This window comes from Cupressus sempervirens, chromosome 1, assembly GCF_028749045.1.
Source record: "Cupressus sempervirens isolate cs-2001-9-10 chromosome 1, ASM2874904v1, whole genome shotgun sequence".
In the NCBI taxonomy this organism is placed as follows: domain Eukaryota; kingdom Viridiplantae; phylum Streptophyta; class Pinopsida; order Cupressales; family Cupressaceae; genus Cupressus; species Cupressus sempervirens.
The window spans coordinates 762,873,691-762,896,197 of record NC_143118.1 but is presented as its reverse complement, the minus strand read 5'-3'; the positions used below and the strand labels follow the sequence as shown (position 1 = coordinate 762,896,197).

General features: G+C 32.2%; 1 pseudogene; it reads left to right on the top strand.

The window, feature by feature from the left end:
- The first annotated feature begins 1,361 nt into the window (after positions 1 to 1,361).
- On the top strand, positions 1,362 to 21,458 carry LOC149580134 (polygalacturonase-like; annotated as a pseudogene).
- The last annotated feature ends 1,049 nt before the right edge of the window (positions 21,459 to 22,507 follow it).

The following is a 22,507-nucleotide window of genomic DNA, read 5'->3' as shown; positions in this document are numbered from 1 at the left end:
CAATAACTTGTTACATGAAGATTGCTATATAACTCGACACATGAAGAGTGCTATAGTGACTCGGCACCAACTAAGTAACTTGGCACCAACTATAGAATGAACAAAAATGAGTAGGATAACAAGGCAACCTAGGATGCTCTTGCATCATGAATCCTCAATGATATTTAGCTGAAATGAAAAGTGGTTTGAACTAGAATGAGGGAGGATATGAGTCGAGACAATGTAAGAACCTAATGGAGATAACACTATGATTCTTTCAGTGGAAGAACCTAATGGAGATAACACTATGATTCTTTCACAGAATAAGTATTTGTTGAACCTGAATATGAGCAATGATCATGTGCTATGATTCAAAAGGTGTTGCAGCAATAAAAATGGTCTACTACATTTTTACAATGAAGAATAACAATTTTAAAATCTTCTTTTCATCTACATGTAATTACTTCTCCACTTTTACCCTTTCTAATCTTAATTCTTAAGGCTAGCATCATTAGATTAGTCTCCTAGAAAGAAACTTGAATTCTAGGTAACTCTTTCATTTACCCCCTAAAATTCAATTTTTGTTTCTATCAAATATTCTTGAATGGCTTAATCTAGTTACACAATTCTAAAAAAATTAGTGCTCATCCATCAGGATTTATTTTACCTATCAAAATGCACCACTGACATGATTTTAAAATTTCCAAGGGTATCAAGACAACTAACCTAGGTTGTGCTAGTATCCAAGATAATATATCCTTGAAACAAAAAAATTAAGAAGATTACAAGAGTTGGAGGGACAAATAGCAAAAGTTTAAGGGATTATATTGGCAATAGGATAACATGACACAATGTTGTCAATGATAAGAACATGAGTGTCACATTTTTCTTAGTTTTTTAATTCATTTCATGTTCACAAATTATATTTTTGATTCTATATGAGAAAAACATATTGCACCATTGGCATCAAAAACTATTTTTGTTGTTTACATTTACTAAAGTCTTCAATGGTACTAGACATGCATGGCTAATAGTACTAAATTATGACACAAATATGTCAAAAATTCATATATGTATAGTGATATTTTTTCTATTATTCTTTGACATATAAACTAATATTTCAATTTCTACCATTAGTAAACCATAGTATATAATTTTTTCCATTATGGTCTCACTTATAGGTTGTAGTAGCTACACGAATTCACTTTTTATATTTAGAAGTGCTGAAATATTGTGGCATCCTTATATATGACATGAAAAACATCATTAAGAACATAAATAACCAACTTAAAATCATAATATTAAACTAGGACAATCACTCATTAGAACAATAAGTTATTACAAAATTTGTCTTTTCAATTGCATTTAAAAAATGATATTTTAATGTACAAAATTATGGTATAGTGGGTAATGGAGCACATGATGATACAAAGGTCTTAGTTATCATTTATTCTTTTGTTATTATTACCAATATTTTTTTATTGAATCAAAGGAAGAAAAAATTATTGATTGTTTTCATTTATTTGCTTGTTACTAATGTTAGATCCTACTTAATTGTTTCTATCTTCACCAAGAGAAAACTTGTATCTCACTAACAAGGAACTTAAAAAGGTCACATATATTATTAAAATACTAATACTTTTCATAGGTGTTTTCTTGTGCATGGAATGAGGCTTGTAAAGCATCCGGTGAAACTTTAAATGTGCCATGTGGCAAGACATTTCTGGTTAACAATCTAAGTTTACAGGGACCTTGTGAAACTGGCTTCATTTTTCAGGTAAGATCAAATATTCATAAAAATTTGATGTGATAATACTTAAAGTTAATCTCATTGAAATTTTGTATAACAATTGTATTTATTGTAAGATGAGTATTAATATTTAGGATGGCTTAAATATTACTTTTTAACACTTAATTTTTATGTTAAAAATATTAAATAGTTATAGTTAATTTATCTTATTCAAGTGGTTAAAATCGAGGGGGAAATTGATCAAGAACAAATAGCGTATCAAAGAATACTGAGGATGATATGGAACTAGTGGAGATTCAAGTGGTCAAACTTCTTAATAAATTGGCTTAGTTATAGTTTTATGTTAGTTCATTTGTGTTTCTGGCTTTTTGTTGGCCTTTTTTTACTCATTTTTTCGATTTTATGCTAGTCTCTAATCTTTAGGATGGTGGGGTTTATAAAGTTTTATCATTTTTCCAACATAGTTTTATTTTTGGACTAAATCATAATTTATATTTTGTAAGTTGATACATTTAGATTTAGGTGGTGTAAAACCTTCTTTTTCCTTAATCTAAAATAATTTTTTAATTAAAAATTTATATTTTAGTAATATGTAAAGTTTATCATAATTCTTCTCGTGTGCTGATTGGAAAATATGATAATAGCTAATTTGAATTTTCATTTATTTGTATTTCTAGATTGACGGAAAGATTGTTACACCTGAGAATCCAAGCAGTTGGAAGAACAATTATGTGTGCTTGTAGTTTCAACATCTTCAACACTTTATTTTGAAAGGGAAGGGAACAATTGATGGAAGAGGATATAATTGGTGGGGAAAAAAGAACATTAGACCAATGGTTTGTATAGATTTACATTTGGTGAACATATGTATGATCTTTTCAATTTTATAATATTGATGCATATCATACATATTGACATGTCTATAGGAAATTAAATTCAATGATGTGAGGAGAAGTGCATTCATTGGACTAAGGTGATCAATAGTCCTCAATTTCATGTGACATTGACAGGTTGTGACAATGTCTAGATCATTGGTATTACAATTTAGGCACCATAAGACAACCCAAACACTGATGGAATTGATACATTCATATAAAAAACATAGTTATAAAAGGTTGCACTATTGGAACAGGTAATGGAATGGATCAAGAATTATAAACTAAAAGATTTCATTTGCAAGGTGTTTCAATCTCAAAGGTTGAGTTGCTAGCAAAATTTTCAGATTGTATATGTTTTCTCTAATTAACACTATGAATCACATTTTATAACTTATAAATTCTCTCTAGCTACTATCCAAAAAGTTGATATCTATTATCCAAAAATGTAGACAATGGAAGAACATGTTGAAAACATATTGATACAAGTATGAGAATTTGTTTCAATTATTATTTTGTCACTAATGTCAAACCTGCTACTTGTTGGTAAGGCAATTGCTTAGATGATTTGAGTACTATCATTTGTTTGATTGATGAAGAGGATTTGATCAAATGAGGTAACAATAGGACCTAGAGGAAAGTTTGAGTTATGATATGGAAAATAAGTACATAGATTAATCAAGACAATGAAACTATAGTGCATTGATTATCTACTTAAGGGTGCAAAGGTTGAATACACTAACAAAGTCTAGAAGAACAAGAGAGAAAAATTGATCTGTCAAGCTTGACCAAGTGGACAGTAGGTGCCAAGAAAAGATAGTGCAAGTTGAGCAGAAAATAAGTTGGAGCTGAGTAAAGACAAGTTTCAATATATTTTGAGTAATATAGTGTTAGCCAAGTAAGGTTTAGTTGATGTCAAACACCAGTAAACTTTAGTTCATGCCGAGTGATTTGATAGTGCATGTTGGGCAATGCAATATGTGTTGAACATCAAAAGAAAGTTAATGTCAAGTGCCAACATTATGAGAAATATCATGAATTCAATGACTCTGAGCTAACAAGTATGGTTTGTTAGATTGTGTTAACTATGTAGAAGATAAGCTTGATGAGCTGGCGGCACAGAATTCAAGATGAACCATTTTTTAGGAAAATCCAAAGAGGATTGAAGGAGAAGTTTCTAGAGGAGAATAAAATGAAAATATGGATAGATTCATTGAATCCTACCTAACCCTAAAATAGATGATAGATGATGAATGACAAAAGATCTAATTTCTCTTTATAAGGGGATACAAGGCATGAAACAACAATTGGCATGTGCAAGAGCCCAAGAAAAGGCAAGAAGTCTAGGGTGTTGTTTCATATGGTGGCCAAACTATAGAGTCTGTAATTGGCATGCAAAGTAAGAAGACTTAAGGGTATGGATGCTTGAAGGGTGGACAAGCTATTAGAGCTAAAGTGTGTGAAAGCCAAGCAAAATGGAGGACTAAAACAAAGATTTTTAATATACAAAGTGAGTTGTAAGTTGTTATCAGATCAAGCCTTACTATTACTTTCTAATTGTTGTATCAGTTTAGGGTAAATCCTTTGGATTAAGGTTGACCTGAAAATTATTTTTAAATCCTTTAATCAGGTGACATTTCAAGTGAATGATCTAAAGTCCTCTAACAAGACTCATTCCTAATAAGGTGATTGAAATCCTCTAACTAGGTCACATTTAACAGTGTGAATTGTAACCTTTAACATGGTTGGCCTTTGATAGGGCATCACTTTAGAAGAGTGAGAATTACTAGCATGCTACTGGTGGTTTTTCCCAAATTGGGTTTCCATGTAAAATCATTGTGTCAAATGTGTTATTGAATTTGTTATGTTTCATGCTTACATTTCTACAAAGTTTAAGTGATTGCATAATCTAATGGATGCATGCATGAGGAATATGTTATATGGATATGGATTTACTAAGCTGTGAAATGTTATATTTGTACATCTGGACCTTGGATAACTGATTCACCCTTCCTCTTAGTTATTCTAAAGACTTCCAAAAAAATAGTGAACATAGGTTGTTACAATTATTAAAAAATTAAATTCTAATAAATTGTAAGAAAAGAAAGATCCTTTTCTAGTTCACAAATTTTCCAATCATATTATGACATATAAATTCTATTCTCTAATACTATCAAAAGATATAGATAGTATAAATTAATGTAGATATAAATATGACACAAAATTTTCATTTCCTTAAATAGTTATGTTTTAGGTTACTTCTAAATAATTTAAATCAAATGTTACTAGACCCTATGGGAATGAAATAGTTTCACCAATAAGAAGAGATTTTTTTCTTTCATTCTTATTAATATAATATTTTAAATAGCAGTGAATAGAAATGAAGAGAGATATTTATTATGTGTATAGATGAATATATGAATGCAAGGAATTGTGATCAATGCAGGTGATAATTGTATCGAGATAGGTGATAGGTCTTCTAATATTAGAATTAGTGGTATCATATAGTGATCCAAGCCATGTGATAAGGTAATAGTGAATTCAAATCCTTTATAGTTTTATATCTATCTATATATGTTTTGGTATGAGAATATTTTTGAATATTATTTGTATCATTTCATGATTGTTTTTGCAATATTGGAAGTCTTGGAAGAGGAAGCTCGAAAGCAGATGTCCACTTGGTTCATGTGTCAAACTAAAAATTAAAATCAAGAATGGATGGATTAAGAATCAAGACATGGCAGGTGTTAAAATGTTGCTTTCAAAACAATAACAAAAAAAAAAAAACAAATATCTCTCTATGCTAAGGGTTGATCAAATATATTCATAGAATTGTTATAAAGTAGTAGTTTAAGAAGTATGGTAGTCGTTGTTATTTCCATGATATTTCCTCATTTGAAATACTTTTCTAAGAAATTTTTTATAATATAACAAGGGGGTTTTGGCATAGCAAGGGATATAACATATGAGAACGTTGATATGGTAAATGTGTAAAATTCAAAGTAGATTATGAATGTCAGTAGTAAGAAACCTCTTGATTGTAATTCAACTTTCTGATAATTATTGCTTCTTCTCTATAGAAAGCTTATTATTGAACCACTAAATGGCCATAATAGAGTTTCTTAAGTAGGAACTTGCATTTTCTATTCTATGTGTAGGAAAAGTGTGGTGAAATGACTCCAATTGGGCTAGATGATATAAAGGGAGCTCAAGACATCATAATTGTACTAATCAAATTTTAATTTGATTATTTGAAATTCATGTTGATGATATTTTTGGTAAATAAGCTTTATTTTGTGTAGGTTGAAGGGGAAATAGATAAAATTTCCATGAAATAAGCTAGGTATAAAAATTGCATTAGTGTACCCAATGATGCTCCATCCAAGGTTTCATTAAAATATTTAATACCTCCAGGATAGGTTTATCCTACCATGTAATCCCCTTGAATACTAAATATTGATAACTTATATTTATATTCATCTACTAATAGGTCACCATAGGAAGTGTTTTCATTATTAGTTCTAGCTAAAATTGTTAAGATAATGATTTTTTTTGAATAAATTTAGTTACAACTAGGTGTTATATACAATTTATTTGGTATTAAATTTCAAGTTTTTAACTAATTAGTGTTTACATATCTTTATATTCATCCCTCAACATAGGCTTTGATGTTGTCCTACCATATCATAGTCATTATCTTATTAGAACATTTGGAATAAATTTTTAACGAAACAAATAAGGATGAGAAATTTGGGATATGTAGGACCTTCATTACACATGTTCTAGCTTTGGAATCCTATTTCATATGATATAGATTGAATACAACATTGTATTCTCATGACATTTTACTAGACAATATACATGGGACTCAGGAATGTGAATGGAACATCGTACAGAGCTAATATGACCTCTTGTGTTTGTAATAAAGTTAGTGTCATGTTTAGTAACAAGTTGTACTATGGTAATGAAAAATTTCCATGAACAAACTTACATATATATATATATATATATATATATATATATATATATATATATATATATATATATATATATATATATATATATCTTGATTTCTTTAATTTAATATCTTATTCTAATATTATTCATTGAAATTTGATATATTTGATTATTGTCATAATTGTTGAATAATGACCATTGTAACTAGGTAGACTAGAATTGTAGTGGTGCTCATTTGACTCATGGTAGCCATGTAGTTAATCAAGTAATTGAAAGGTGTTATTTTAGTCTTCTATCCAACTAATGGCATTGAAACACAACAAATAAATAAATCTATGCATATCAACATATTATTTCAATTTATAATATATGCAATAGTTATTTCAAATGTATAGTAACTTCTATCATAAATTATTGAATACTTTTCTTCAATTTGATGGATGTTTTAATAAATTGGAGATGATTTGATCTTATCACTATATTAAGTGGATGCTCCTACTTCCACTTAACAATATTGACCAGGTATTCTGCTATATTGTGGTACATTTTCTATTCATTCTATTCATAAAATGCAAATTTTTTTAAATTTCTAGGGAACTTTTAAAATTAAACTTCATTATTGCAATGTAAGCATAGTTCTTATATGTTGATGTAGTCATGGGTAGTCACAAATATGTCTATAGAAAGGAAGCTCCCAATCAATCACCATCTGATATCCCCATAACTACAACTATAGGATTACCAAAGTCTACAACTTCTAGGAAGCATGGAAACATGAATGACTCATCCATTGAGAGGCAATGGTAGAGTTCAAATTAAGTACCTCCATTGGGTGTATCAAATATTTTTGGTGTGGTGGGACCAAGAAATAGTCATGATAGTGTAGGCTCATATGATCCTACCCTAGATGACAACTTCAATAGCTCACTTCAAGAGAAACATATATCTTTTTTTTCAGAGAATTTGGTTGCATGTGAAGTAGATAATAAGTGCCTAAAGTTGCAAAATTCTCAATTGGAGATGAAGAACAAAGTGCTTAACATGTTGCTTATAGAGGTTAAGGAGAAAAATATGGTCACTATCTTCAACTACATAAATAATAGACGATCAATCGCAATATGTAGGAATCACTTGCTATGAACAAGAAGATGTTCTTCAAGTCAACCTATACGTATGATGACATGTTATATGTCTTTGGAGGTCATATTGAAGGGTGGAAGGTGAAGTAGAATGAGGTAGCTGGTTTTCCTTCTAATTGAGGGAAACAACCAACTTCCACCTCATCTTCAACATGCAGTTATGAAGGTACATCAAAATGTGGTTAGATGCACATATGAAATTGAATATTTTGAGCCATAAGTGGTTGTTGTTCATTTCAATGAAAAATACTAGTTGTAGAAAACAATGTCATATGAATCTAATGTTTGAATATATAAACTATTGTCTTCTGAGAAATAAGAGACCATTGGCACTTACATTTGACAATTTGGTGCTTTGATAATTGATATCTAAAATATATTTTGTACACTATTAATATTTATAAATCATTACATATCCACTTTATTCACAATTGTATTATTGGAATGCCATTTTTATATACATATTGTTGCTCTTATTTTGCAAAGACTAAATGAAATAAATGTCATGGATGTATTGGAGTCTTTTCTTATTAAGTAAATATTTCATATCATATGACTTTCAATCATAATGTCATATTCTCTTCAAGTTATTAAAATGAGGTGCATTGCTACTCATTTCATTTGATACAATACACAATGCAAGAAATCTGATGAATGCATGTAACAAATTAAAAATGAAGTATTTAGATGGTAGATGCTCATGTGAATTTAACATCAAATAGGAATTTTCTTGTTTCATCCCTAATTCTAGGTTCATCTTGGGTTGTATTTTACTCTATCAATTTTAATTTCACCTCTGTTGTATTTTTTTTAAACAAATTAGATTGGTAAAAAAATTTATCAATCTTGGTCGACATTTCCACCAAGAATTGGTTGAACTTTTGACCAATTCTTTGGTCATGAGTATGACATTTTGGTCATTGATAGACTAGAATTGGTCAAACTTTTGACCAATTCTTATTATCTATTTCAACTAATATTGGTCAAAATTTTGACCAATTCTTTGGTCATGAGTATGGCATTCTAGTCATTGATAGACAAGAATTAGTCAAACTTTTGACCACACTTTGGTGGCCATTTCGATGAAGTTTGGCCAAAATTTCAACCAATGGCCACCAATAATGCTCATACCAAATATAGCCTATTTCAATCAAGTATTTGGTCAAAATTCTAACCAATTGGAGGGTTTGTCAAAATTTTGATGACAAAAATTGTGATGCACAATTTGGTTACAAATTTGACCAACATGGGTCAAAATTTTGACCAATTTTCATCAAAAAATGGGTCAAAATGTACTAGTGCGTAATGTGATTTTATGTTGTCATTTGACACTTGTCATGTATATGTGTAAAATGTCATGTCAATTAGGGTTGGTAAAGTGACCCTTAACCTAAAAATGAACCTAATTAGGCACCTATGTTAATCACCCCTTGGTTAGAGATAACTTGTGAAGTCCTACTTTATAGAAATTTTGAACTAAAAATTTGAGTCACTTTTAAGGGACAAAAAGTGGTCATATGAGCCAAATTTAGTGGTATTTAAGTGCCCAAGTAGTAGAGGTATGAGTTGGGTACCTAATTATCATCAATAGAAAGCCTAGGTAACTTTAGGTACCCTCCAAACTTCTCATTCTCCAATAGTTACGAAAATGGAGTGGTCTTATGACATTACCCATACCCACACTCTTGTCCAATCTTGCATTCAGTGGTATCAAACATGTATGATATCCAAATGACTTTGGGTCAACTCAAAATTTATTGCTTTTAGGTGGGTGGGATTTGGAGGCCTTTTTAGGAGCCCTTGGCGAACTTAATTAGTGGGTGTTCACCCACTCTCTATCTATAAGAACACTAGGGTTTGGAAGTAGAGAAATAAAAGCATAGGGCTCTTCTTAAATTTTTATTCCATAACACATTTGACTAAATTTGGTGATTTCTTTGCCATGGATATTCTTCATTTCTTTCAAAATAATGGTTTGTTCTAAAGTTCTTATTCTTTCATTCTTGCATTGTATATATTATTGTATTGTGGTTGTGAGGATTAGCAAAATGAGGATATCAATCTACTTTCTTACTTTTTCTTTCATTTTCTTGAGGGGTTGTTCATGGATGTTAAGACATTACTCACCCTTGGATAGGGAAGAAATGTCCTTGTGGGGTGAAGGGGTTATTTTTGATTCCATGGAAGTGTAGATTCTCTTCTCATGGAGAAGAGGGATAAATGCAAGGTGTACGAGCCCTTGTTTTCCAATGTATTGTTGTTATTGGGGGAGATAAGGGGAGTATTTTTATGAAAGATGTGTGTGATTCTAAGTCTTTTGAAGGAATATTATTGTATGATTGTCATTGACATCTCCTTCATGGATGTTTCACCTTCACCCTTTGTTGTGGGTTCATAGGTGTAAGCCATTGTGAAATCCTTGGTCATGTGTTTCTTGCGATGTTCATGTATTATGGCTTGAGTTTGAATGTAACCCAGTTGGTATTGGTTCTCCTAGCTTGGTTGGTGGCCTCTTTGAGGCTTAGGTTGGGATGTGAGATCTCCATGGTATTTTTCATTCATATTTGCAGGTTTTGGTGGAATCAAATATTGAATAAATCTTGGCATGTCAATCTCTTGTTGGTGTCATTGTGAAGGAGAGGGTTGATGTTTCACCATATCTCATTATGTCACCTTTGTACTGGAGAATCATCCACTTATGTCAACCTTCTTGTTGCATTGTTTCATTTTTATAGTGAAAGAAATGATTGTAGTTTAATTGTAATATATTGAATTGACTAAAATGTGTATATGCATATCAATTGATAGGAAATGATAGTTTCACTATGCAAGGAGAGTTGCAATGAGTTGATGCAATCCTCCAATAGCTACTTTCATTGTATTCCTTAATCTAAAGTTGAAACAAAAGATATATTTGTTTGAATCATTGAATTATATCATTATGTGAATTCATTCCTCTTCAATTTTGTAATAGTGACGAAAGAATGAAAGAAGGCTTCATTAAGTAGTTTCATAGATTTGCAATGTAGAATCAAGTTCAAATTTAAATGAATTATATTGTTCATGGATTAAACAACATTCTAATTGTTACATTACATAGTTTCTATACTATTAGATCTAATAGACTAAATGGATTAACTAATTTGTTCAATAAAATCTATGAAACACAATATGATTATAGCACTTAGGTGGTAAATAACTTTCTAAATCAGTAGTTCATGACTCTAGCAAAATTGATACGGATAGAGGAATAAATCTAATTTTGGAATAAAAAGGTCTTGCAAAATTTTCCTCCAAATTGAGACCTTCAAGTCTCTGGAATTTCTATGGGAGGAAAAATAAATTCCTCCCATACAAAATCTACCCATAGTCATTTAAATAATATAATCCTAGGAAACCACTTGTGCTTTTAAATAATACTTAATTGAACAATCATCAAGGAGATAAAACAATACAAAAAAAGTAAGGGAATTACAATTAATTCAAAGGAATTTAAAATAATAAAAAATTAAACAAGTTGAGGGAGTGGGATGTGACTCACGTAGAGTTCACACCCTACTCTCGTCTCCCCTCCCCAAATCCCATGTTGGCCTTATATTCTACTTGGGATGACATTTAATTTTTACCTTATTAAAACTATGTTATGTGCTCCTTTATGGTGGTGGGGCCCAAAACCCTTCTTTCGAAACTTCCCCCACACCCCATCTTCTCTCTCCCCTATGTACTTTCCTATTTCTCACATGGACTTGGGTTGGGAATTTATGTTAGCATCACCTTTAATCCTTTCACTTGTTTAGATGGTCTTTTAGTTGGTAGGGCCACCAACTCCTCCCAACTCCCTTTCCCATCCTTCCCCTCTCCACTTTCATGTATACCTCCACAAAAAGTACGCTACAATTTCAGATGACAGACTTGGACAAAAAACCTTGGACATTAGGGAACACTTGGTCAAATGGGGCATCTACTTGCCAAGTGGGATGTAGGCCGAGGGTTAATGTAGGGACATAGGAGTATAGGCTAGGTTAGTAGGTGCTAGGAATTAGATTAGTGATTAGTTTAGGATATTAATTTTCTTGTTTGATGTATGTTTAGTTTTTAAAGTTGGATTTGTAGTTAGTAGTTATGACTTATATTTGGTTATTGAAAATATATATTAGTAGTATATGAGTAATTCAGATTTAGCTTTTTAAGACAATAGGTAAGATGAGAGTTAGTATTTGTAGGTATTTTTAGTTTTAATTATGCAATTAGGTAATTAGTATGAAGTTATTTATCTAATTATTTAGAAATCATGTGAGTTTATACTCAATTAATAGGTGTAGGGAATCTGATTTAGTATTTAAGTAAAGGGATTTTATGGATAATGATTATTAGTATGTAGTTAAATAGAATATTTACTTGAGAATATGATATAATTTATTTGAAAAAATGTTTGTTAGTTATTGAATGCTATTAGATTATTATATTTTTGAATGTGGCTATATTCCTCTAACTCAATCATGTGTATGTGTAGGATAAATGTTTCATTAATAAGTTAGTATAATAGGTATTTAGGGAATATGTATTTACTGTAATGATAGTAAATTATGAATTATTTATTTGGCTCAAGTCTAATGTATATAGGCTTATTTATACCCTAATTCGATTTAATTAAACTTATTAAAGCCAATTGTGTCTATACTAAATAGGATTTTAGTTCATAATATTATTAAATGTTGATTTTGTAGTAAGGTTTCTTTTATATGTTAAGGAAATAAAAATATAATACATTGTCATGCACACCATATGCTTAATCTTTTAAATGATAACCTAGTAGAATGACATTTTATAATGAAATTGAAACCTAATTATTTCCTTGCCTTAAATGGCTTACCTATAATTCATGACTTAATATCTTAACAACTTGAACCTTATCAACATGTTATCGATCATAGTGGAATGTTTAATTGAATTAGATAACATGTCTAGACCTATAAGTGAGAATAAAACCTTTTAAATATACTTTAACTTCATTATCCAACTATCACCCTAATTGATAATGTAAATTTTCATCTTGAACCCTAAACATTTGTCACATAGTTGTGCAATCTTGAGATTTTAAACTTATAAACTTTATCATATCATTATCTTATCTACAAATCTTGTAATATTATAATGTAGACAACTTAGTTATAATCATCTTTTTTAAAAAATGGTGTTTTTTACTTTAATTTTTGGGCAAGACACCATAGAAATTGAGGTAGAGGAGATAGGAGTATCAATAGGGGCATAGGTAACTATACCAAAGGATGGAGCAATAAGAATGAGGAATATTAGAGTAGTTAATTTAGAGCAAAGAATAATCACATAGGTGGAAATAATTTTATGGGATAGAGAAGATCTTTTAATAGCGGTAGATGATATTTTGGAGGACCATGTAGAGGGAGTTAAGAATTATTTATTAAGTGTTACAATTGAAATATATATAGACATAAAAAGAATAAGTATCCTAAAATACCATCCAATTAATTTACAAGAAGAGATGGGATGAATTAACTTATTTTAGGAGATAAGGGTACTAGAAGTAGTTTTAATGTGCCATTTGGGAGTGCAAAACATATCTTTGATGGTGAGAATATGATGATCAAAAGGACCCCACTAAAGATTCCTTTGAAGCATGAGCCTCCCCAAAGAATGTCCATGTTTAGAACTCAAGGAAATGCCTATAGAAAATTGTGAAAAAAATTGTGGATTCAGGATCAAGTGGAAATGTTGTGTTAAGGGAGATGATGGTGAATTGTAAACTTATAAGGATACCTCATACATCACCTCATAAGATCTCTTGGATCAACAAAAAATAGAGCTATATTGTGAAATAAAAGGCATTGATTGAGTTTGAGATATGTGATTATGTAGATATGATTCATTGTGAAACTATCCCAATGGATGCATATCATTTAATACTAGGTAGACCATGACAATTTGATTTTAAGGCTCAAGATGATACAGAGAAAAACACATGCAACAAAAAATGGTAGGAAATTTAAAATGGACCATCTACTTGAATAACACAAGACAAAAGATGATTCCTATTTGATGTTAGTAGAGGGCATGGAGTTATTGAGTATTGAAAAGAGGATGATTTAATAAAATATGATGTGGTTGTCAAGACCAAGGATGACATGGAGAAGTAAGAACCATTGCCTAAGGAAGTAAACACTTTTTCAAAACAGTATCATAATATTGTTGCAAGAGAGAAACCCTAGTCATTTCCACCAATCAAAAGTATAATTCATCAAATTTACTTAATACTAGGAGACACTCTACCTAATAAGGCTTCCTACAAGCTAACACCCCAACAAAATTCAAAGATAAGCAAGAAAGTATAAGAGTCACTAGATAAATGATTGCTAAGGAAATGTTTAAGTCCTTATCTAGTACCATCAAATTTAGACCCTAAAAATGATGAAAAATGGAGGTTGTGTGTGGACTCAAGACCCACAAAAAAATAACCATAAGATATAGTTCCTAATTCCAAGGATATAGGACATATTAGACAATTTCCATGGATCATGTTACTTTTCAAAATTTGGCTACCGTCAAATAAGAATTAGACATGGGGATGAATGGAATACAACATATAAAACCAATAAGGGATTATATGAATGGGTTGTCATGTCCTTTGGGTTAAGAAATTCTCCAAGTTCCTTTACGAGAATGATAAATAAAGTCCTTCAATTTATTGGAAAATTTGTTATTATATACCTTAATGATATCTTGGTGTTTAGAAAGTAAAAAGAGGAGAACCTTGAGGAGGAGATGTTGAAGATTAACTTGGAAAAGTGTGAGTTGCTAAAAATTGAACTTGTTTATTTGGGTTTTGTTATCTCAAGGTAGTTTAAAAATGGATCCATCCAAGGTTGATTCCATTCTAAATTGGCCAAAGCAAACTTTAGTAAGAGAAATTAGGATTTTTCATGGCATTGAGACTTTTATAGAAATTCCATTAGGGGATTTAGTGGGATATGGGATCCTATCCTTTACACTATCAAAGGCAATATAAAAACAAAATTTCCATAGAAAAAAGAGGCACATGAGAGTTTTTAATACCTCAAGTTAAGAGTATTTAAGTTATCCACATTTGTGTTGCCTAAATTTGATAATGTTTTTGAGGTTGAGTATGATGCCAATAAGAAATCAATTAGGGTGGTACTGAGCCAAGAAGGGTACCCTATAGCATTCTTTTCAGAAAAAATGAATGGTTCCAAACAAATATACAATACATATAATCTTTAAGTAAATGGAGGAGATAACTCATGTTGAATGAGTTTGTAGTCTTTACAAATAACCATGCTTTGAATATCCCCAATAGGCTTAAGAAATTGAATCATATGCATGTTAAGTGCATGGACTAACTTCAATATTTCACCTTCATAATTAAGCATAAGAAGGGGGTGGATAATAAGGTACCTGATACCTTAAGTAGGAGAGTGTTATCCATCCAAGAAATTAGTTGCATTCTATTGGTTTGGATTAAATTAAGAATATATACTAGAATGATGATGATTTTAAGGAGGCCTACAAAGTTTTCTCTAACTTTTCTAACAACTTTCATGGTGAGTTTTCTAAAAAAAAATTTCACAAGGGACTCCTATGAAAAGGTACAAGGATATGTATTCCCAAGTAATCCATGAGGGGGAATATAATTGATGAAAAACATAATGGGGTCCTTAGTGGATATTTTGGAGTAGATAAGACCTTCAAGAAGGTTGCAAGATTCCTTTGCTTGTTTACATTAAAGAAAAGTTAAAAAATATATTAAAGGTTGTGGGATATCTTAGAGGGCTAAAGGATTGTATTCAAACTTGGGTTTGTATCAACCCCTCATAATCCCTAACAATCCATGAAATAACATCAATATGAACATTGTGCTGGGCTACATGAAACTACTAGGGGTATGGATATGGTGTTTTCTTTTGTGGATAAATTTAGCAAAATAGATCATTTTTTACCATGTAGGAGAAACCATGATGCTTCAAAAATTATAGGATTATTTTTCAAAGAAATAGTTATGATCCATGTTTTACATTTTTCCATAGTGACAAATAGGGATACCGAGTTTGTAGGTCACTTTTAGAGGACCATATGGAAGAAATTGGGTATACGACTCTCTTTCTCTTCATCCTACCATCCAAAAAGAAATGGTTAGAAATAGGTTATTATTAAGACACTTGTAAACCTTCCAAGGTATTTGAAAAAGAAACATGGAGAAACTTGTGATTGGGTTTTGAGCTAGGCAGTGTATGTATACAATAATTCGATAAACAAGTCAACAAGAAAGACCCCATTTGAGGTAGTTTATGAATTCCATCATAGAGGTCCATTGGAGCTAAGGGAAATTCAAAAAATGAAAGGTAGAAGTACCATGGAAAATATATTTTTAGGTGCTATATATTTCTCATGAGGAGGTGAAATCTTAGTTGGAGAAATCAGTGGAAAAATACGAGAAGGAAAATCAAAGAAGGAAGAAGATAAAATTCAAGGTTGGTGATTTAGTAATGAAAACTTTGAAGAAGGGAAGGCTTCCTAAAATCCATCAAAATAATCTCCTAATGAATAAAATTGGACTATACAAGGTTCTTAAAACATAAGGTGATAATGCACATGAACTTGAGATTCCACCTAACATTGGGATGTCACCCATCTTTAATCTTGCAGATCTGACTTTGTACAAAGGAAAAAATATAGTTAATTATTATAAAATGATACAGGACACAAAAAATGATATGGAATGCACCAAGGATTTTCCACCAAGAAGACCCATGAAGTTAGAGTGTATACTTGACACCAAGGTGCACAGGAAGACAAGAAAGGGCATCTATAAAGAGTACTTGTTTAAGCATAAATGAATTCTAGAGGTAGATGTTGTATGGACGTTAGAGGATGATATAATCAAGAATAGATTTAATTTGAAAGAATTGGAAACTCAAGGGACTTGATTTTTCAAGCCATGGGGAGTATGGTGTAGGAGCATCATGCATGATCTTTGTCCATTTCGTTTTTAATTTTGGTTTTTTTTAATTAGAGGATGATCTTTAGGTATTTTAATCATGTTTGAATCATGTCATTTCATGTTGTAATCATTTGACATGGTTGTGTCATAATTTTGAATTATTTTCCTATTGGTCAACACAAGTCAACATTCATCAAAGTGTCAATCAAAGGTGAATTATGGCTTGAAAGGTCATAATCAGGTTTTGACATGTTTTAAGGTTAATTGGTCTTATTTGTAGGGTTATGAGATGATTTTGGTTGAAAGTTGTCAATATTTGAAACTTTGTAAGAAAATGTTAAAAATGCAAATTTTACATTTTCGCACAAGAGTCATTTTGTTTTGTGGTTGTATGAATGCATTTGTGGAGTTGGAAAGTCATCTCCGACAATGATTTAAGATGGATATAAGACATTTTAACATTTTAATGAATTGAAAATTGGATTTGGTGAGGTATTTTACAGAATATGATAACCGGTAAGTGTTATTTAATGAAAAGACACACAATTATAATCCAGAAACTAAAAATGACTACTATGGATTGTGGAAACACTCTTTCAATTAAGTGCTCTTTATTATGTAATTTCTATTTTTTTGTTCAATTTTTATCTCTATAAATATACTAAGGATGTGGAATGCCTCATTTTATTCCCATTTCATTATTTGATAGGCTATCATAGTGGGAGTGAAAGGTTTAAAATTAAATTTTGTTTCTCACTTGTCCTATTTTAGATTGCACCTAGGGTTTCATAAATAATGGGCTATTTCCCCTAATTGCCACCATTGAAAAATGGATTTTTTTTTATTGATAAGAGAGGTGGTATAGTGTACATTAAGATGATGTTTTCATTTTTCTTTCCACTCACCATATCTTTGATAAACTTATCTTTTTAAGTACTCATGCGACTTACCTAGGTATGTAAAAGGAAGGGTTAAATTAAGCGAATAATGGTATTCAAGGTGTATGGATTTTTATTTGAGATTCTTGTAAGTGTTTATGAAGTTAGTTCAATTGGGTCTTCATTAAAACATTGAGTTTGTGGAAGCCCTGGTTGTTTAGGCTTCCAACCCTCATTTTCTTAGGTATTTGGTGTTTTATGCTTTAGAAGAAACTTCAGAACTAAACCTTTGGAATTTGTGAGACCTTCTAAATGGGTGTTTGAATGTAAAATTAGTTTTTTTTTCTTTTTCTAAAATTAAAATTTATTTGCCAAAAACTTGAATTGTAAGCCTACTTATATAAGGCTTGTTTTAGGTCTTGAAAACAATTTGATGTTTTGGATATTGAGTGGATTGTTGAAACTTTGTAAATGGCTTAAATCATGATATAATGGTTTTCTTGTGCCTCTAGAATTATCCTTGTATTCCTTCTATTCATGGATGTTGAAAGATCCTAGGAGGTGCTTGTAAAGGTCAAAGGGAAGGTAAGTAATTGTAAGAATTTTCCTAAGGGCAAAATTCACCCAAGAACCAAAAAATCATACACAAACACAATTGTAGACCAAAAATGGAGAGAGTATGATCAGAATAACAATGTATTCAATAACATGATGCTAGAGTACACTAGGAGTGCCTGATTATAAAGGCTACAGAAGAGCTTCTAGAATGCATAGAAGTTAGTACCATGAAGTGTCACACAACCAAGAACATGTCCACAAAATATGGATTATCCTCCATTAAGCACAAAAGTAAGTGCGATGATGAGAGGATAAGCCTACAAGGATGGGACATGAAAAATAGTGTTGTAGACACCATGTGCTCAAATAAATTTGCATACTCCTGTGTTGTCTACATGACAAATCACAAGGTGTGCAAACTTCTAAGTGTCTCACAAATAAAAATAATAAAATAATGCAATATAATTAAATGATGCATTAACCTAAGTAAACTTAAGTAAGTGTAAATAGTAAAGTACGTATTTACACCAACACCCCCCCTTAAGTGCAAGCTAGGGGAATGTACTTAAGCTTACAAAACTAGGATGCAAGCAAGATGGGTCCTGGCTATGAGGCCATTTTAGGTACCCATGTACATAATGAAATGCAAATCTCCCATAAAGTGGGGAAAGACGAAAAACCTCATGGGAAAAACCCTCCCCCAAAAAGAGAGATAGAAGAGGATGCATTGATGGATGGAGTAATCAAGACCCCCCCATTATGACATACATCCAGTATATACAAAAGATAATGAAAGAAGGAAGAGAGACAGAATAGGCTTCCCCCCCCCCCCCCCCCCCCCCCCCCAAAAGAAGAATGCCAATAGGTGAAAGCTGCTCCAATGAAGAAGCTGGTCCAAGAATGCAGAATGGTGTTCCTCCCCTTAGGAAGAAACAATGCCCAAGGTACAATCCTAAAGATGAGTGATAGCCCTGAAACCTGCTCAAGTATCCTTGTACTGATGCTAAAGTTCACTCCTTCCAACTGTGCTGAAAAGAATGAATGTAGATCTATCAAGGATGCCTTCTGAACCTGTTCCACTGAACTATTTGTCTCCTCTACTGACAAAGAGTCATCCACTAATTATTGTTCATAAGGATCCAAAATCACACCAACTTGTGCAGATTGATCATGTAGAGAATGGACATGAGGGTCAGAGTGAGCCCTCGCAACAACTATAGAAGTATCATCATCAATGAGAAGATGTGTGTCCTCAAGTCTGTCTCCCAAGTCAAGTGAAGCTAGAGCTAGAAGACAAGATGTACCATGCCATGATGGACCTTTCAATGTGGCAATATAAGCACGTGGACTGGACTGATGTGACCTCTCACTACAACTGTTGATAGAACCCCACGTGTCTGAACCTGTTGAAGCACTATCGCTGGTGTTACTATCAGTTTCCACTATATATGATGTGTGGAGAGGAGTAGAGGATAAGCTTGGTGAACTTTCCTCAAAGTGAACATCCTTCTCCACAAAAATCTCATGAGTCTTGATTTTTCCAATCAATGAGTTTTTTAGCATTAGTGGGTTAGGTAATTGTACCATCAACATACAAACTATATCCTTTTTTCATTAATCTACTCCATGCAATATCTTTCCATGTAGAATAGTTGCATGAAGTTAAAGGAGGACATTTAAAACCCATGATGTAGAAATGAAAAGAGCACAATAGAGAGACACAAGAAACATAGTGCACCCTCCCCCTTTTCACTCAATCAAAAGACCCCCCCAAAAAAGATGTTGTTGGCACTTTATAAGTAGTGCATTTACAATGGGCCACTTGTCAAATGAATAAAGTGGACTTTCTAATTTTGTTTTACAACTGCCTTATAAGGCTAAAATTTGTCACTTAAGCACTATAGCTTAGTTATACAATAATTCTGAAAAAGAATCAAAACTTTACAATGCGAAAGATGGCCTAATTTTGAAAGTGAGAAATTTGTCCACACAACCCTAGAATCTAACTTCAAATCTGAAAAGTAGATGAAAAAATATGCACTTTCAAAAAAAAAAAACTTGAAAAGGTGACCAGATGTGCTCATACGGAGCTTTTGAAGTTGCAAAATATAGGATTATGCAGGTACAGTCACCAAAAAATGCAAATTATACAAAATCTATGCACCAAAACTAGAAAACAACACACCACTAGAAAATTCAAGAAATTCTACCTGGTTTCAAAAAAAATTGCACTTGAAATGAAGTCCAGATGTCCAAGTTATGGGCTCGCAAAGTCAAGCTACCAAATTGAAAAGCAATCTGAAGAGGGGTCTAGAGGAGAAACTAGAAGTTTAAATTTGACAATCAAACAGTCGTCATTGCAGTTCAATTTGGGCCAGGGAATGATGGTCATACGGTCATCAAATTTAGGCTCATGTATTGGATGACGTTAGCAAAAACTTTGGCCTGTGATGATGTCACCTTATACAAAATTGTACGAAATACACCTGACACTTGTACAGAATGTACAAACAAGTTATAGGGTATATCCATACGTTGACTGTATCAGTTGATGTGCCTAGGTTGACGTGCAGACAACGAGTGTTGATTGGGCCTACGCTGGCGTGAGCGGACCGATTGGGAGGAAACCATGTGTACACAATGAAATGAAGTGATGATGCTGCAAGGTCGAATGAAAGGGTACCACGTGGTGATGTGAGATGACAAACATCGCTGGCAAAAGGTTTTGGCAGTGGTTGCTAGTGATTAACTCTGGTTAGGGACTTATTAGTCCCACATGTGCTGTGGGTTTGTGTTTTATGCTTTTTAAAAGCAATAGGTCGCGCTGAGTATACAAAGAGTTGCTAGGCTGAGGATTTTGCACTGACAAATGTCTATAGAGCTACCGGTGTTTGTCAGCCATCGGTGATTTAGTGCCATCGATTCGCTATGAATGTCGGGGCCAGTAGGAATATGGTGGCTGATGAAAATATAATTAGGCCCGCAGAATAATAAACACACCTACAATAATTAATTCAAAAAGTTCCACCACAAATGTGCAGTACGGGATCTGATAGCATGTACTACAAAAATTTTTTTCTCTGACAGAAAATATGACAGAGAAAAGATAATGTTCAGATCTAAAAATATAAATAATCAGATCGAATTAGATCATACTCGTACTTGCAAATTGGTGCCGATTTGCAAAAAAAATTGCCTCACGATCAACTTTGGGTCAAAGTAGGCGTGCTTATAGTCAATTTTCACCAGTTTAGAGTTTCAAATGCAATGGAGAGGTCAGATTTGGTGTTGGACGCTCCTAATTTCTGCAGCACTCCGGATTCAGGCTGAGGTGATGAAGCAAGCAAGAGGTCTCGAATGGCTATGTGATGAGAAAGTCTCCAAGCTCTGATACCATGTAAGAATTTGCCTAAGGGAAAAATTCACCCAAGAACCAAGAACTCATACACAAGCACAATTGTAGACCAAAAATGGAGAGAGTATGATCAGAATAACAATGTATTCAATAACATGATACTAGAGTACACTAGGAGTGCCTGATTATAAAGGCTACATGAGAGCTTCTAGAATTCATAGAAGTTAGCACCATGAAGTGTCACACAACCAAGCACATGTCCACTAGATATGGATTATCCTCCATTAAGCACAAAAGTAAGTGTGGTGATGAGAGGATAAGCCTACAAGGGTGGGACATGCAAAATAGTGTTGTAGACACCATGTGCTCAAATAAAGTTCCATACTCCTATGTTGTCTACATGACAAATCACAAGGTGTGCAAACTCCTAAGTGTCTCACAAATAAAAATAATAAAATAATGCAATATAACTAAATAATGCATTAACCTAAGTAAACTTAAGTAAGTGTAAATAGTAAAGTATGTATTTACACCAACAGTAATCAATTGGAGTTAGGCAAAGTTGTGAGTGTGGAAGTAGGAACAAGGGGATTTGAGGTGTTTAGAGGATTAGGAAGAGATCATTACCTTCTTACCTTGTATTTTGACCCATTTTGAAAGTTGGTTTTATCCTTGGAGAACTCACCTAGACAAATTTGGACCTTTTTTGGTATAGTTCATCCTTACTTTCATCACTAAATGAGGAATATTTTGACTATGAAGATGTTGAAGATCCTTAGAGGGTGCAAAGGAAAAACTAAAAGATCATGCAAAAAATTTGTTGCATGATATTTCATAGAGAGGAATGGAAGAGTAAAGAAGAAATCACAAGATGAGATCAAATGGTGGAGTAATTGAAGAGACAATTCATTCCCATTCACTATGAACTTCACCTAGTTAAGAAAATCAAAGGGTTAAAGAAAAAATAATATTTATCCATGCATATATAGAAGAGTTCATTGGGTCTTCATTAAAATAGGTCATG